The following is a 15,046-nucleotide window of genomic DNA, read 5'->3' as shown; positions in this document are numbered from 1 at the left end:
AATGTCAATGCTAAGAAGTAAAAGCCACGTGAACATCGGAGGCCACAAGGCCCAGGATCAGACAAAATCCGCATACTAACCATCATTCCCGTGCGAGCCGGACTGTCGCAGCGTCTGAGTTACCACTACTAGTAGAGTTAACTGCTGGGCTAGTTGACGACCTTGCATACTGAAAAATGTTGCCCCAAAAAAGAACGCACACAAGGTGTGTGTTGTTTTTTGGCACAAAATCTTTTCAGTATACCACTACTAGTTTTGCTCGGAAACTGCGTTCCTCACCAAGCTTCCCTCCACGGCTTATCTCGCTGCGCTAGAATGAAAGCGCTGCGGTGGAGGCGGCGTCGCACGGAAGCCGGCCACTGAACAAACCGGGCCCTATCGCCTCGCGCCACGTCGCGATGTGACACCTCGGCGGCGGATCAGCTCAGGCTGACAGCGCTTCGGAAGAGCGCGAAAGGAGACGCGCCGCTTACCTTTGCAGTGCCTGGCGGCGCGCCGCTGTCCCCCGAAGTTACTCAGCAGGCCGGAGGTCCTACGCCAACGGGGGTCGGCCTTGCAGAGCTCTCGGCCCGGACCTTGGAACGCCGCTGCTGCTGCTGCCGCCTCCGCCGCCAACACGGTACGTCGCGAGACTCCCGCACGAGCCGGGGCCACCTCTTCCTCTTCGACGTGCTAGGCTCGTTGGTTTGTTTGCTCGCTCATTCCGTGTAGCGTGACGCTTACCCACTACCGGGATTTCACTCATTCACTCGCGTGTCAATGTCCGTTTTTTTAACCATGCGAATCACTGTCACCCTCCCCTCCCCCCTTCTAAGTACGCGCCACAACTATTCCGCTGACCAGCTCCAACCACTTGTAAGTGAAAGTAGGACAGAGCTAATTATTGTGCAGTTTTCGTGAATTTTGCTGTTGTACTGCCACGCTCGAGGAGGAGGAATAAAAATTTATTGTCGGGAGGGAAAAAAATGACGGGAATGGAGCGCTGCAGGGTGGGTCCCTATTCAAAGACTCACAACCCAACACAATCTTGTCCAAACTCGAGAACGCGTCTTCAATGCCGGTTGAGGCAGCTGTCATTTCATTGTCAGCGATATATATGCAAAAGCTATCGGGTACTTACATCTCAATGAACTCAAAATTAGGTGGACGCTTAAGCTTCGCCTTTAAGAGTGGAACACCACAGCATTCAAACATCTCTGACTGCTTCTCACACCTTCCGGCAACTGCAGCTTACGTACCTGTAATACCGACTGCGAAACTCTGCCGGCGTCCGCTATGCACACGCAAGCTTTCTGATAGGCACGCGGCCTCTAGCGCGGGTTGCGCGGGCAGATTCCTGAGGTAGTGCACAGCGTGGAGAAAAACAAATATTAACCCAATTTCAGGTTTCTGATATTGTTTCGCGCTTTTAATAATAATATCTGAGAATCATTATCATAAAAGGCGTACTGTTGGTGTTTTCGTTCATGACATTTGTTAGTGGCCTGTCATTCTCTAACTTCCGAGGAATAACTATATCACGAATATGAGACAAGGTATAAGCAAATGTAGTGATAGAATGGCGTGGCAATATTGCCCGCGTATACCGTATATATATATATATATATATATATATATATATATATATATATATATATATATATATATATATATATATATATATATATATATATATATATATATATATATATATATATATATATATATATATATACACTGTATGTTTCGCTCACGGAAAACTTCGCCCACGCCGTGACTGACACCGTATTTTGGTGACATGGGGCCCTTGGCTCTATTGTGCTACAAACAGAGTCTCATAATGAGAGCATGGTGCAGAATCGGAAAAGCCAAAAAGGGAATTTATTGGATTCTGGAAATAATACAAAAATTTGCAAGTGACAAACTTCAGCGGGCCTGCATTCCTATTTTTTGGAGAAAAAAGGTTTCTTTAACAAAAGGGCAGCAAGTTTGGGAGGCATTAAAATGAATTGGAATGGCAATGCACATGCTTCTTCTTGGGCTATTACATTTCAATGTTGGGCAATGGTTTTCAAAGCCGAAATTGAAATAATATGTGAGAAAAGACGAAGAGTAAATTCGAGAAAGAAGATGGAAAGACTAGTCATCGTTCTCAGTTTACTCTTGTATCTCCAATAGTTCATCTTCATCCCCAGGTGAATTCTCCTAAATGCATCGGAATCACGCATGGTGGGGCGCTAAACTGAAGAAACCACATTGAAAAAGTCGCGTCTAAGGCACGTAGTGCCATGGGTTGGTTGCGTAAGGTCAGTAATCGACGATATTGGCAGCGAAGACATACATTATTTAGGATGTACAAAAGGTATGCCCGACCCATCATGGAATTTGGGTGTGTCTTGTTTTCCGGCAACGTAGATTATAAAATTCAGCCTCTGATTTTATTAAAAAGGGAATCTCTGTGATTGTGCCTTGAACCCCCTAGGTTTGTTCCAAACAGAATTCTGTATATAGATGCGAGAATACCATGTTTAGAAAGTAGATTCAGGATCTTTACAGTCCAAACGTACCTAAAAATTTACGATTCTCTTTAAAGAAAAACATTATATGGTTTCATTATTAAAGCAAGTTCATTTTTTAAGAATCACTCGTACAGTCACTGCTAAAACCATTGAATATGCAAATTCAACGGGTTCAACCAACAGGTCAATCCGCGATACACATAGAATTTGACGATATTTTCTCCTCAAATGCTAAACTAATGCCATACCAATAAATAAATGACTAATTACTAGTTTACCTTTCTCGCCAGGAAATAAGTAATATAATACCCACTGATGCTTCACTGTCTGAAGAGAAGGCCAGGCGTAGGCATTTTTTCTCATTCTCTTTGGTGGTCCTTTTCTATTCGCCTTCCCGTTTACAAGCTTGTTTTGATACCAGAATTATTAGCTAACGTTCTAGCGGTGCTCAAAGTTCCCGCTAATCAATCGTTAGCTCTCGTAGTTACAGATTCTCTAATGGCATGTGTGTCGCTTTCCACGGCAACAAATACAGCTATCTCAAGAACGTTTCCAAATTTAGTCCCTATAAATTAAAAAAAAAGAATTAATTTGCTGTGGATTCCTTGTCGCCGTGCTTTATACTTAAACGATATGTCAGAATTGTTAGCCAGAAAGCCTTTAAGCGGACCTTTGGCTCCTGTTTTGCCAGATACAGCTTACGTCACTGCATCAAGATACATAAACTTTCATTTGCGAAATTATTTAAGCAAAGTATCGGTGATACCATCCAGACTTTCAGCGTTGCGGCTTTTCCAGGAATAAACAGTAGTGTCATTCTCGGCACTTGGAAGTTACCCACAGGAGACTACGCTGACACATCCCGTAACTGATATAGAACTGTTCTGACGACGTCTCCTCTATGCCACAATTTTAAGGAAATTGAATCAGTGGACTACTACTTTTTACCGTGGAGACGATATTCGCACCAGAGGAAGATATTACTCGAAGCTCCACTCTGTAAACTTGGTTTAGGGTTGAGTATACCAGTGTTATCATCTCTGGACCTCGTCACTAAGCTGTAGTCACAGAGACTTTTGCTCCGCAGTATCTGATTATTTATCTGAAAGAAAACAATTGCCCTGCTAATTATTGTATCTTTATTCTAGATATCAAATATGAATTATTTGATCTAAATTCGTTTCTCTAAATTCTTTATTTACAATAATTTCTTCTTCATTGTAGCCTCTTTCGACATTCACCTTTGAGTTAGTCTGACTGCTCGCTCGCAAGCCAGTCTAGTTGTTGCAACATCTCCTTTTTTATTTTTGTTTCTTTTATTTTGCGTTTATCGTTTCAAATAAGAATTTACACCAGTTATACCATAATGGGCCTATACCCATTTGTGGATGCGAGCTATGGCAAAAATTCATCATCATCATCATCACCTGCCTCCTTTATTTTTATTTACTTAAGATGCTATATGGGATGCCTCAATATCGCAACGCCATTTTTTAGGAATATGGTTATCACATCGAGAACCAGGTATATACGTGTCTCAAAGAGGTCATGCATATGTTCCTGCAGCTACAGCCTAATGTAGAGGCAGAGGAGATGATATTTTATTCATCTATAGGAATACCGAAATTCGAAATACTTTCTTTCGCTGCGACATGCAAATCTGCGGATAGTTACTAAAGCAAATTGACCACTACGGAATTCTATGCAAATTTGCAGGGCTCTGTGCCATTCCCGACCTGCGTCATTCCCGACCTCCTCCATCTTGCTTGATGGGAAATAAACATTATTATTATTATTATTATTATTATTATTATTATTATTATTATTATTATTATTATTATTATTATTATTATTATTATTATTATTATTATTATTTACGTGTAGTGCACCATAGAATGAGCAATAAGGAAAGTAACGGCTTAAAATCGCAAGTTTTGTAGAATCTAGGAACTGCCTTTTTTATCCCGGCCTTTGCAGATAGCTTTTTAAGGTTACTAAGAACTCTTGGCCGAGAACGCCCGTATGACAGGATATCTGTTATGGTGCACTAGTGTCCGAAACTAAGTGGCTCAAATAAATAAGTGTGTATAATGAGAACAAGTACAACGGTGCTTGCTAACTTAAAACGCTCGTTGCGTATGGGTGGTCTCACGTCTCAAAGCAACATTGGGGCTACGGGAGGCCGCCAGGGCAGTGTGCGCGCTTAATTTCGACAACCTGGTGTTGTTTAACGTGCACATATTTCATGGTAGACGAGCGTTTTTCTTGCGTTCCGCCCCCAAGAAAACGCGGCAAACACGGCCGGGAATGGAACCTTAGACCTTATGTTCAGCAGTGGAACGCCATAGCCACCACGACGGGTACATTGAAACGCCTCTGCTGTTTTCCCTTGTGTTGTCCTCAGTGCTTTTATACCTGCTTTAATAATCTTCGACAGGTCATTCCTATGTTGCTTGCGTCAGCAACGGTGTTGATAACGCTAAAGAAAAAAAGAAATCACTGTAAGGAAAGCATATTGCTACAAAAGGGGCCCGTGCTCTTGGATTATTACGATCGCTCAGCAATAATCGGTCCGGCATGTGAAGAGACGCACTGCTAATGATATACAGCATGTACATCACGCCAAGATTAGAACTTGCGTGTGTTCTACAGGGTAGCCAGCTGGTCTTAGAACTGGCTACCTCCCTGTCTTTCCGTCTGCTCCTGCTGGGTCTGTTCTGCTCGCTGGACGTACCCCTTACAAGATTCGTCCACTTGTTCTATTAAGAACAAGATGCGCTTCGCTTTTGCCTAGGCCTCCCCGAAGTCATAGCGACTGCTGTGCTACATCTGAGGCGCGAGTGTTTTGGATAATGGATAGGCTTCTGCAGCTAACAGTCGAAACCTTTCTGCCACCGCACGAATCCAATTTTGGAAGATATCAGGCAGTGTTTATTCGTCAGCCCACTTTATTTTTGAATGTCCAATATGTGCGAGCGAGAGCGTGCGAGTGGAGCCGGAGAATGCGGCTTAATCTCGCCCGCGCGCAAGGGAGGAGAGCGGGGAGGAAGTGCGCCGTCGTCTGCCGCGCGTGAGACACCCAGCGTTGCGAGGCTCTGGGATGAGGGCATGCACAAGGGGAGGAGCGGGGTCATTCTACTCCGGCTGCAGCTGCGTACGTGGCGGCTGGTGGCGCGGCCGTATCAAAGTGCGTTTGGGGTAGAGTATAGTCGCTTCTATGCCTGCTAGCTTTGTGCGTGCTGAGCGCTCTTGGTGCTCACATTTTCTTCAAGCGATAGACAGCGCGAAGGTAACTTCTTCCGCTGCTGCCGCGCTTTCCTCACGCCAGCATTACGACAGCGAGTTTCCGCGGTCACCTAGTGCATTGTGTTAATGTTTGGTGTGCGCGCTGACACAATGCTTGTTAATGTAGTTATCAATTGAAAGTTTACAAGTTGATAGAGCCAATAAAGGTGTCATCCTTCCGTTGTGGGGTTGTCTGCTAAATTGCTGTCGCAATCGATGCTCCATCATTCTGGAGAAATTATCACTTTTTTATAACATCTATCCAAATTCTGCCAAATCTTTATCTTGAGGATTTCTCAGTGACTCGTTGGATGGTCACTATATGTGTAGTCAGACCAACGCTATAATACCTACACATGCCTGAAATAGCAATGAAAAGGCAAGTATATTAATCTTTTCGCATGTGCAAGGTTGGTCATATTCTATTAGACTTCCTGCTTTTACTTATATCTATCTAGCAGTATTCTTAGCTCTCGTATTCGCACTGCGCAAATTGAACTCTCATTCATCAGTCGCTCTTTATCACGGACTCATCCTCCCTTTGTTCATCGCATACAATGAGTAAGGATTAAAAAGCTTTGCAAGCTATAATTATCTTTGCTTCGTCTCATTTGCGTTTACTTTTCTTTAATTTGGGTGCCTCGGCGCAAAGGTTTGCTTTTGAGTGAGTGTGCGGACTCATTAGCAAAAGTTTCCTTAGGTGGCCATTAATTCCTGACGTTACCCCAACTGCCTGTATTACTGCCGCAATGCTTAGAGACTTAAGAAGGATGGACGATTTATATAAAGCTCACCTGGCCTCGCATTCTGACTACCACCGCCTACTATACCCTTGGAGTCGTAAAAACTGCCCTAGACACACATTAGAAGTTACACAAACGAGAATACAGTGCCGCATCCCAACACGAAAATTTTTATATACACAGCGCTGGTTTGGCGGCGTGCTCTTTGTGTATGCAATGTGCGGAACCGGAAACTGTAGACCACTTCTTCCTTGAATGCCGTCCATTTTCCTCAGTAAAAAAAAAAAAGGATGCTCGAGGTTCCTATAAACAAGCTTGGCCTCAGTCCCAGCCTCGCTATCCTTCGAGCTTCCCCTTTACAGTAAATCTACCAGACTGTTTGCACAGCCCTGAAAGACTTCATTCCTAACACCAATAGGCTACCTTACTGAAAGAGCCAATTATAATAATTATTTATCTATTTTTCAGTTCCTTTAAGTATGATGACTAATCCAATTTGAGCACCGAGTAGAATATATATTACCCAACATTTTTTTTCTAGGCTTCTATCGTCCATTTTCTCAAAACCACCCAATTCTTGGCCGATCCCTTACGATGAATATGTGCCACTTGTGAAGAGAAAAAACAAACAAACAAAAGAAAGCAAGCGGGTGAAATAAGTGTGGATGAAGTCAGAAGCTAAAGCGCTCCGTGTGCTTAGACACGCGGTCATATTCAGCCCTTTCAATCTTCGGTCATCTTCAGCCATTTTTTTTTTCGGCATGGCACATCACCTCGCAGAAAAAAAAATGTGGGCATATCCCACGTACCTCGCTTTTGCTAAGTGAAAAGCTTAAGAGCGGCTTTTAGTGCCCAAGCATCGTTTCGCTAGTACCCCAAGAAGATTTGTCCGTTTCGTCATAAGTGATAACTGCAAAATAAAAGCATATTTGGCCAAGTTTACACATGCAATTGTTATACAAGTGTAATCGGGAATGAATGGTAGCGGTAGAAAAGAAATACTTCGTACCGAGATTCTTATCATGCACCACAGCATGACAGGCCGTTGTCAATGTGAGCTACATTGATTGATAGGCTTAGCAAAAAAAAAAGAAAAAGAAAGCTGGTAACGTTGCTTTCGCGGCATCAAGGTCTTAACAAAAAAAGAAAATAAAGAAGTTAACACATCTAATGCTTACAATAGTGCCGTAGTATATGACTGGTCACGGTAAAAAAAAAACACAAAAAGTGGTTACGTCGCCGTCTGCACGTGAAGGTCGTAAATAGAACAGACAGACAGACAAATAACTGTAATTACAAGGTCCTGAGAAGCTTTTCCCTAGAGCAGAAAAGAAAAGCTGACTCATGTAATCATTTTATTAGGGTAGTAGTATGTGATTGGTAGCGTTAGACAAAAAGAAAACAAAGACCTGTTACGTCGCTGCCGTCGCGTGAAGGTAGTAAAAAGAAAAGAAAGCAAAGAAGTTAGCATATGTAATGGCTATAATAGGGTTTATAGTAGGCCATTGGTAGCGTTAGAAAAATAAAACAAGAAAACCTGCTACGTCGCAGTCACCACGTGAAGGTCATCAAAAGAAAGGAAAACAAAGTTGACACATGTAATGGTTGTACCAGGGTAATAGTAGGCTATCGGTAGTCTTAAAAAAAGGTAACGAAAAAAAAGCTGCGGCGTCGGTGAGAAGAAAGCAGAACAAAGAAGTGAGCACATGTAATGGTTGTAGTAGGGTAATAGTAGAAGATTGGTAGGGTTAGCAAAAAAGAAAGAAAGGAAAACGTGTAACGTCGCCGTCGCCGCGTCATGGTCGTAAGCAAAAAACGAAAATAAATAAGTTAACATATACAATGGTTATAATAGGGTAATCATAGACAATTAGTAAGATCAGAAAGAGGAAAAAAGGAACGGTTACGTCGCGGTCACCACCTGAAGGTTCTAAGAAAAAAGGAAAATAAAGAAGTTAACACATGTAATGGTTATATTAGGGTAATAGTTGACGATTGGTAGGGTTAGAAAAGACAAAACAAAAATAAACGTCTTACGTCGCCGTCGCCGCTTGAAGGTCGTAAGGAAAAAGGTAAGAAAAGGAAGTTAATCCATGCAATCGGTATAATAGGGTAACAGGAGATGATTATTAGAAAATAAAGGAAAAAGAATCTGGTTACGTCGCCGTCGCCACTTCAAAGTCACAACAAAGTGAAAAATAAAAAAATTGACACATTTAATCCTTATCATATTGTAATAGCAGATAATTCGTAGTGTTTAAAAAAAAGAAAAGCTAGTGACGTAGCCTTTGCCGCCTCAAGGTCGTAACATAAAGGAAAATAAGCAAAAGCTGTTTTCTGTGAAAAACAAACGATTGCCACAGCGTTTCGGCTCATTTGATAAGATATATCTGGGAAACAAATGCATAATTGGTCAACACACGTAATCGTTATAATAGTGTAATAGTAGGTGACTGGTAGCGATGGGTTGAATTGCATACGCTGGCCAAATATCAAGTAATAGGGAAGTAGCAGCCGAGTCAAACAATGCTTACGCGTTAGTAGACAAATCTCAGAACTTCTGCAGCAGTTTTTTATCGCGACCTATGCTTGTTTATTTTTTAAGCAGCACAGTTCCGCCTGTCATAGGCAGCGTAGTTCAAGTTGGCTGATCACTTGCAAGCGTTTCCATTTAAATGAAAAGACAGCTATTTTCAAGTTTCTTTTATAAAGTCGAAAACCTTCAGTCTTCTGATATACGTATATGCCTACAGAAAATTTTGCAAATAAGAAGTTTACTGATGTAATGTTAGGCTTTGACTTTTCATGCAAGTTATGTTCGTCTAGGGAGATAATTTATGCATACTGCCGGGATTCAAGAAAATATTAAAGTATTTTTACGCGTATGCATTGAAACACAGATTTTATGTTTATGCTGACAGCATTGCGTTGTTAGCTTTGCAGTTAACTATAGGTTTCTCCAGGGCACATGATTATCTTACCCCCCTTGACCAATAGCGGTGGGCATTTACTTTTTGTGAAATGTTATAAAAAGATTGTCGATATCTTTTCGTTACAAAATTCTGTCTACGCATCTAGGGCATATCATATGAAAGTCACTTCCCACGTTGAGCAGACTCTGCTTATAGAGTAACTTATTATAGTTAACTTAACTGGCTAACGCCGTGCATGCTCCTGCAAATGGTGGCCGTGTTCTCGAAATAATACGCCGACTGGGGGATTTGCGTCCTGAAGGTTTATTTGCGCAAACTCTGAGTTTCAATAATGGCGTTAGGAAGCTTCAAATTTACATGTCTTTTCAAGTACCACGCTGAAAAAAGTCGGACAGGGAGGTGCTTGGACATTTTCATACTTAATTATAGAAATAGAAATTATAGGTGTTTCGCATAATTTCTCGGTACTACATTGCCCAATAGGTAAGCTCAGCACGACAACACAAAGAAGAGGCGCACTTCAATAGGTATTTTTTTATTTATTTATTTTAAGTTCCCTAAAGGCCAGATTGCTTTACAGAGAGGAATGGGAGAGAAAAAATACTTAAGGCAGAGCCCGTGATGTGAGTGAGGGAGGCATCAAGATGGTTCCATTCGCCACTTGTAATTGCGCATCAGGAATCGCTAAACAAATTTGTACCGGTGGCAGGAACTTCTTTGTGCTTGTGGTCGGACCTGGATGAAGTGCGGTTGGGTGTGGCAAAAATAACTTCTTTTATAAGAGGGCTATAATGGTAAAATTTATGGAACAGGCCAAGACAGGACCACCGGCGACGCACTGAAAGATTTGGAAGCTTAAGCCTATCGTCCTCGACGTGAGGCTGGCATGACGTGAATAATTATAAAGAATAAGATGAGCGGCTGTGTTCTAAATACACTGAAGTGTGTTAATAACAGTGAGCTGAGCAGTGTCACAAATCGCAATGGCGTATTCCAGCTTCAGTCTAACAAGTGCTCTGTAAAGAGAGAGTTTAAGAGAAGATGATGCAGAGTAAAAACTCAGACGCAGATAGCCAGGCGTGCGCTTAACGTTGTTAGAAATCTAGTCTCTGTGGAGGCGCCTTGATAGATGGTTAGCGATTTGAACTCCAAGGTACTTGTTGCATATGACGGGTGACGCACAAAGTTCGTCCAACTAAAATGTATTCAAAAAATAAAACGTGTGACTGACTCCAAAAAAGAAGTTTCATGGGCGTCTGGAAAAGCTGCTCTTAGGAAAACGTTTATATTGAAATGCATTTGCTGTGAACAAATCTACTCTATCTAAACATGCATGGAATATCTGACTAAATATTTCGAATCCCCAGAGATCCTTTGGAATGCTATCCAGAAAGCAAGAGGCGTACATTAAAATGGAGATAAAGTCACAGTACACATATCTAAACAACTTTCATTCTTTGATATATCAGAAACTATGTTTTTAAAATATACGAAATTATTCATCTTCTACATATTCTTCCTTAATATAATAATTTTTTTCGGTTACTCCATTCATGCCTTACGTCAAGCAAGAAATTTGTAACCGGTGGCTTTTTTTTTTTTCATTGCTTTATGGCCGGCGAGTGCAAGTGGTTCAGAAAAACGCAGGCAAACAAAAATAAAGTGGCCATCTTCGCTGTAAGACAATGCTGGTGTCGCGGTGAGTTCATATCTGAAGGAATTGAAACTCTGACGCTTTCTTTATTTTTCCTTAGATTGTGTTGAAGTAGGCTTCCGAAACCCATCAGCTCAACTATCAAGTCACAGTATACCAGGTGGCTCACGAAATTCCTGCGAAATCCGTAAAACATAGGGAAGATAAGATAAATGGAGTCCTCAAGATTTTTTTTTAACACAGAGTCACATATTTGAAAATTAGGCCACGTAATAGATACCAAGTAGATAAAAAAGTTAGATAAACAAACTTTTGAAGCAAGGGATCGAGCCATTGATCTCAGGGCGAATATTTGAAGCGTGCCCTCCTAGAAATTCATAGCTGCTTCCAAAGTTACAAAAAATGCTCATGCTGCTAATTATTCCAGCGTAATTAATTGTAAGTAATTTCACACACATAATCAAGACGAAGTATGATTATGAGTATGATGACGAAGCCTTGACGACAATGGGAAGGCCTTATCGAATTAATGAAAATGGTAAAATGACAAGGGGTCGGCGACAGCACGACGACAATGGTATGACGCGATTGTATTATGAAACCTGTACTACGTCGACGGCGTGAGAACTACATGTCAAGAGTGGGATTGTGACGCTTAAGCTATGGTAATGGCAGAACTACGACGGCATGAGGACGACGTTCTCACTAAGGATGCATGATAGAGACTTTCTGAAAACGACTACGTGACAATGACGGCATAATGACAATTGCATGCTGAGGGTATGATTAACGTATAATGAAGAAGAAAATTGACGTTAAAGGGAAAAGCAACGGCGATGGCATGACGACAACGCAACGACGGTTACTGAATGTGCTGATTGCGGCTAATCAACAGCTTAGCGAAAGCTGATGATGTAATGACTCCATGGAGGTATGAACACTGTGTAAAGACAACAGTATGAAGTGGCGGCATGAGGACAGTCTGGCGACAAAGTTGGAATGACGACAATGGAACAACCGTGACAAATACATCACCATGGTCGCGTGAGAATAAATGCACGACAACTACTGACGGTAATAGTATGGCGTTGGCGGCGTGACGAGATTGGAATAGGAAAAGTCGGATGATGATGATGCAACGACCACCACGGCATCACGATCACATACCCAGTGGCCCACGCTTTTTCACAAAATAGGCCACTGGTTCGGCGTAGAAGGTGCAACGACGATGGGATGAGCAGAGTCCGATAACGAAGCTGGAATGATGACGATGGGACGACAACGAAGCTATCACGGGGAAGAGAACTATTCAGTGGTCCAAGCGGCTAGGCAACTTTGGCCTCGGGATTTGCGCAACAGGCTAGGTATATAAATAGATGTAAAAAGAGACCGACAGACAGACAGACAGATCATCATCATCATCATCATCATCATCATCATCATAAGCCTACTTTAGTTAGCGTGCTAGAATTACCCCTTCTTTGCTCTAGCTTATGCAAACTTGCGGATGAAAATTTCCGAACTCTACACGAGCGCCAGCAGACCTGCCCGACGGCATCGGAAAAACATAAAACGACTTCCTGAGCCACTACCGACTGGGTAGGAGGACCCACAAACCCCCGCATCCCAAGTTAACAATAGAAGAGACGGTAATCATCCGCAAACTAGGGACCGGCACATTCCCACACGGCACCCTGCTGCACGCCATGTATCCTGCGAGGTATACTTACAAGTGCGCCTTCTGCTCTGGGCTCAATACTTTCTACCACATGGTATGAGAGTGTGGGCACAACGCATCGATACCACAGACAATCGGACCAGTCGTCGAGCAGTGGAAGGCCCAGCTGACAAGTCCGAGCCCTGAAGACCAGCATTGTCTGGTGAGCAGGGCCAAGCTATCGGCTCAGGCCCACGGCATCCTGGACTAGGTACGCCGCCCACCTCGGATGACTCCGTCGTAACCTTATCCTTACAATTAAAGTTTATTTCTCCTCCTCTCCGCCCCACATAATTTTTTGTGCCCTCGACTGCACTTCCCTTCCCTTGGGATCTATTCATTCAGAGGGTAAAAGGCGAAGATAGATATAAAAACAGATCGATTCTACGATCTATTGAAGGACCCGCTTCACGTGAAAACGTACAGGCGTCGTATATGTCAATACAGACCTGGAAAATTTCAAGCATCGTATTTGGCGGACTGAATCTCGCACCATTGTAGTTTTGAAGGAAAAATGGTACATAAGTCACACTGATATAGAACACGCAAATACTTTCACTCGAATTTAAAGGCGCAAGTTGTAATCAGCGAGTGTAAGACACACAGAGTGGGATCGCAGGGAGAGGCCTTCGTGCTACAGTGTACCTAAAAATCGTCTGGTGATGGTGACGATGACGCGTTTTACTCGGTCACCATTAGCAAACGATTTACACGTGTCCACTAATTGAGAAAAGCGCAGCTTACTAATTTCAGATCACTAAATTTCCGCAGACAACATGTTTCCCAGCGCCAATTCCAGCAGAAAACAGTTTTCATCCAATGCTCTTCTTGGACGCAGTAAACCGCAATAAATTGCATTTCACTCGAAGTCATCGAAGACCTTGTCCTCCGAAGCACTGTAAAATACTTGAGCCACGTCGAACGGCAGCATTACTGTGTAACTGTCGTGTGCGTCTCAATAACTTTTAATCGACGTTATAAGCCCATCACTGCCATTGCCTCTGTGGTGCGGCGTGCTCCGGACGAACACGCGAACGATCAGACCACACCTGAAACTGCACGAAAACATGAATACAAAAAGACAAAATGGCGCACTTTGCTAGAAGCACTGCAACTTCTCGCGCGGGCAGGAGATCATGATTATAACAAAGCGGTGCTCATTCTAACGCGCAAATCTCAGGAGCCACTTTGTAACAGTAAAAATTGGAGCACCCATTTAAGTAAGCTTTATTTCTGCAGTTTTAGATTTTCATTAGAAAATACTCAACTATGTCGACACGCTATAGCGTGGCCTCCAGCCCCGGAAGCAGCTATATCGCCGAGCTCACTCTGGCGGCCTTCACAGCTGCTGCCCTACAGCTGACACCGCGGTGCCTACACACGGCGAGCCCCAGGAGCTACGTTCTGTATACCAGCGCTCGCTCCACTATTATGGCAAGAATATATTTCTTTAAGAATGCTGCGGCGCACGGCTTCTGGTACTCGCAGAAAAAAAAAACTGAACACATATCCATCGTTCCAGCCTGCATGGATTTATGAATGTTGAAGTGGATGAGACCCACCTACGAAAATTCTGTAGACTGCGACTTATAAACGAGAAAATGCGATAAGTCATCGCACGTAAAGAAATAACTTAATTTCTCAACATGGCCTGGGAAGGCTTTTAGCGACCTGTCAGCCTGAAAATAAACCAAATTCCTGACGTGAGCTGAAAATTTTACAGGAAAATGCGATGAATACGTAAGGTTGAGCTAAGATAGCAAATAAAAGGCAGCTTGCTTCTTCCAACTGCCCTATTCAGAATCATAACTATGAACGTCACTTTATACTTCACTTACGCACTACTATTACAGCTGGTGGTTCAGTTGTTAAGGGTGAGGTCATTGACCTTAAATTTATTTTTCTCTACTAGCTGCGAAAGAACGTGAATGCCGCCTATTGGTAGAATTTACTCTGTCAACAAGAAAACTTCAGCATGTTTCCGAATTGACACGTTTACAAAGAAGGCGCCAAATCGAACTCGGCCTCCAGCACGGGCTCGAGGCAGTACACGACACACAGCATATGATAGATTACACGCAGTTTAGAATTTCACCATGGGGATTCGGTGGCTCTGGAAGTCTATAACTTTTAAATACCTTAACTGTGCAAGCCAGTCGAAAGCCAAATATAGCTCGAAACGACAAACAAATAAGCGTGGCTCATAGCTTGTATAA

The 15,046-nt window shown here is 42.7% G+C and overlaps 2 protein-coding genes across 4 annotated transcripts in view; one reads left to right on the top strand and one right to left on the bottom strand.

The window, feature by feature from the left end:
• LOC142576615 (uncharacterized) overlaps nt 1-15,046 on the bottom strand; it is a 501,274-nt gene that overhangs the window by 475,303 nt on the left and 10,925 nt on the right. For 2 of the 3 annotated variants that reach the window (XM_075686815.1, XM_075686817.1), the window contains exon 1: nt 474-564. The exons of the other annotated variant lie outside the window; for it this stretch is intronic. The gene's annotated coding sequence lies outside the window, so the exon portion shown is untranslated. Of the gene's footprint in view, nt 1-473; nt 565-15,046 lie in introns of those variants that run through there. 3 annotated transcript variants of the gene reach the window in all.
• LOC142576616 (monocarboxylate transporter 11-like) overlaps nt 407-15,046 on the top strand; it is a 77,396-nt gene continuing 62,756 nt past the window's right edge. Inside the window, exon 1 of the mRNA XM_075686818.1 lies at nt 407-619. The gene's annotated coding sequence lies outside the window, so the exon portion shown is untranslated. The remainder of the gene's footprint in view (nt 620-15,046) is intronic.

Source organism: Dermacentor variabilis, chromosome 3 (assembly GCF_050947875.1).
Source record: "Dermacentor variabilis isolate Ectoservices chromosome 3, ASM5094787v1, whole genome shotgun sequence".
NCBI lineage: Eukaryota > Metazoa > Arthropoda > Arachnida > Ixodida > Ixodidae > Dermacentor > Dermacentor variabilis.
Note: the sequence above shows the minus strand (reverse complement) of the source record. Positions and strands in the feature narration are given on the sequence as shown.